Genomic DNA, 3,935 nt, shown 5'->3' on the forward strand with positions numbered 1-3,935 from the left:
AAATCACCGTTTTTTGCAGATTTTAATTGGGCTTTTCCTAACATATCTGTTTTTCTTTAAAAAAACATCATTGATAGCATTCCCACATCACCTGATCGTTGTCAATAAAACTTTTTTATAAGAAGCAAACGACTAATTTTAATAGATCGTCCACTATTTGTTTCTGAATGATGTTAATGGTCACACTCACGTAGATATTAATTATGTGTTAAATGCTAACCAGGTAGGTCATAAAAAGTATCACTGTTTCTTATAAGCATTTACTTTATAAGAATCAAATCAATAACTCTCGATAGACAGTGGTATACCTTTCGGTAATTAGTTCTTACAAAGTAAACAAGGGACGGTGCTCAATATGAGCATATTCATTTTTCTTATAAGCATTTACTTTATAAGAATCAAACAATAACTCTCGTAGACGGTGGTATAACCTTTCGGTAATTATTCAAAGTAAACAAAGGACGGTGCAATATAGCATATTTATTTTCTTATAAGCATATACTTTATAAGAGTAAATCAATAGCTCTTTGATAGACGGGGACATACTTTCGGTAATTAGTTTTTACAAAGAAAAAGGGGACCGCGGGCTCATAGAGTAGGATTCATTTTTCTTAAGCAGTGACTCATAAGAATCAAATCAAAAACTCTCGATAGACGGAATAAATTTCGTAATAGTTCTTACAAGTAAACAAGGGATGACGCATAAAATACAGATTTTATTTTTCTTGTAAGCTATACTTTATAAGAATCAAATCATAACTCTTGAAAGACGGGATAGCTTCGGTAATTAGTTCTTCAAAGTAAAAAGGGACGGACACTATTGAGCATATTATTTTTCTTATAAGCGTTTACTTTATAAGAATAAATCAATAACTCTTGATGACGGGTGATTACCTTTCGGTAATTATTCTCAAAGTAAACAGGGTGGCGTGCAATATGAGCATATTTACTTTTTATAAGCATATACTTTATAAGAGTTCTTAAAAGTCAAACAACAATTGTTCTTAAATTGGTCTTATTTTTTAGTGATTTTAAGCCTCGTTGTTCTTGTGAAATTGTTTCATCAAGGCTCGATGTAAAGTAGATCTCTACTTCTTGTTTTTCCCATGCAGTTCAAATTCTAGGCGAAATTTTCGACTTTAAGTAGTCTTGTTAAGATTTTGACCGTATTTGGTCAACGAGTGACCCAAGAACCTCCAAATTTGGCCCTGCTTTACTTGATTCTGTCCTCCAGCGAATTAATTTGAAGTTTTACCACTGGGCACCTTTCTATCATTCAGGCAGGTTCGCGCAGTATTAACTTAGAAAAAGAGTAACCGTGGCACTTAAAGGGTTAATATTAAAATATACCTTATCGGGGAAAATAATGTAGGGGGAAAGTGACGAAAATTTAAAGAAGGTGACGAAATTTTTCAACGACAGAATATTTCCCCGACATTTTATCACCCGACCAAAACTTGTACCCGATTTTTTTATCCCCGACCAAAACGTTTACCCGAAATTTTATACCGCAACCAAAATTAAAATCTAATTTTTTTACACCTTTATTTACCGAAATTAGTGCTTTAAACGTCATTACAAGATCCATTTTCGAGCTAGTGAAGGAAAACATTTCTTTTGGACAATTTAGTCGGGTGAAAGTGACGAATTTAAAATTTTGGTCGGGGAAAAGTGACGCATTTGAAATTTTGGTCGGGGAAAAATGACAAAATGCCTCTAGGTGACGAAATTTTTCCCCGACGAAAAAAAACCCCGACTAAATAAAACTCAGACATTTTTTTCCCCGATAAGGTAAGGTTCTGAATCTGAAGGAAGGAATCAGGATAACCTAGGATACCTAGGATAAAATTAGAGGCAGGTAGAAAAACCACCTACTACCAGGGAGCCTCAATATTCAATAGGCTTACTACTAACATTCGTGAGCAAAAAAGTATAGTTTTATTTAAAAATATGGTCAATGAATTTGAATTTGATAAGTAAAATTTTTATAATAGTTTTCTTAGATACACTTGTTGAACCTTTCGCAGCCCAAAATTCAATCAATTTTTTAAGCCTATATTAATCTTGTATAAGAATAGCGAAGCGATTCAGGCAGGCAAGTCACTCGATTCGCAAGTTGCAAGCAAAATATTTATAGGGTCACTAGAATCGTAAATACAAACCCTAGATACAACTTTAGAGATTTCTTATACACATACTAATCATGATTTACCACGAGGTTCGATATATTTCTATTTTTACCTATAGTTTATAATATATAAAACATTTAGAATTTCATTGCCATATTAGACTCAATAATCCTTGTCTAATCTCGATCACAATACCCAGTCTCAAATCTGAGTTGTTTTTTTTAGCTTTTTCGCCTGTGTTTAGCCCCTTGACTTACCTTAAGGGAAGAAATTTTCGCGAGAAGAAATTTTCGCGGAATTTAATTTCGCGAATCAGAGTTTCAAAATTTATTTCGCGAATGAGCCGATTTCAAAAGTTTCACGGAATTTAATTTCGCGGTTGAGGGAATTATTTGTCTAGGAAAAGCCCTATTTTGCCCTAAAAAGACCAATTTTAGGGTTGATTTTTTTAATTGTGAGAATATTTGTGTTTCGCGGAATTTAATTTCGCGGTTTAACCATTTTGGTGTGTTTCGCGGAATTTAATTTCGCGAATTATGCCCAAATTCGCGAAATTAAATTCCGCGAAAATTTCTTCTCGCGAAAATTTCTTCCCTTAAGGTATCTCTTTTTGTTTCTTTTCGTTTTTCCACACAGGTCTCTCATTGATAACAGTATCTATTATACTTGTATATAATTAAAGGGCTACATACACTACACAATATATTGTCAGGCAATATATTGATGATATATTGCTGAATGTCGACAATATATTGAAAAGGTGTCCGCAATATATTGTCAGCTCGATTTGCAATATTCCAACAATAAAGGGGGATTGTTTACAGAAAGAAAATTCCTTTTTATAATAGAGTACCAGTTGTTTACTTCGTACATTACGGTCCGCAAACCATGTTGTCGAATATTGTTCGTCAATATATTGTGTAGTCTAAGTAGCCCTTAAGTATATATTGTATATTTACTGACGCAGACTAGCCTGTATAAATATGAATAATAATAAATAAAAAAAAAACCAAATCTTTAATTTCTTCGTTACAAAATTTTCTTTCATTGGAAATGCACTTAAAACTTCAAAATTTATAACAACACTTTATTAAAACAAAAACAAAAACAAAAGATAGGAAACGAGAACAATGATTGTTTGCATTTAAAAAATTTCTCAAAATATTTAGGACAAAAGGAATCACGTTTGGGTGAAGTTTACAGCTAAGAATGTAGAATATTAAAACAAACCAGTTCTTTGGATGAGGAAGCACACTGCCTGAATTTCTTTGTATAAAGGGCTACTTAGACTACACAATATATTGACGAACAATATTCGACAACATGGTTTGCGGACCGTAATGTACGAAGTAAACAACTGGTACTCTATTATAAAAAGGAATTTTCTTTCTGTAAACAATCCCCCTTTATTGTTGGAATATTGCAAATCGAGCTGACAATATATTGCGGACACCTTTTCAATATATTGTCGACATTCAGCAATATATCATCAATATATTGCCTGACAATATATTGTGTAGTGTATGTAGCCCTTAAGACTCTTCTTAAATCGTGAGTCGTTGAAACGAGACTTTTTATTTCGAGAAAACATATTAAGTTTCGTGGACTGTTGGCCCCAATAAACATTGGAACGATTGAATGTTGAGGAGACAATATGTTTGGAAAGGTACTGGCTATTTCACGAACCAATGCCCACAATCAATCAATACACAATAAGCTCTTTCGACGCAAGAAAGCGCATATGTCGAATGTTCTTTAGGGAAGCATAAGAGTTTGACGGTGTGACGGTATTACTATTGGTGTTCC

The sequence above is a fragment of the Clytia hemisphaerica genome, unplaced genomic scaffold, assembly GCF_902728285.1.
Source record: "Clytia hemisphaerica strain Z4C2 unplaced genomic scaffold, Clytia hemisphaerica genome assembly, whole genome shotgun sequence".
NCBI lineage: Eukaryota > Metazoa > Cnidaria > Hydrozoa > Leptothecata > Clytiidae > Clytia > Clytia hemisphaerica.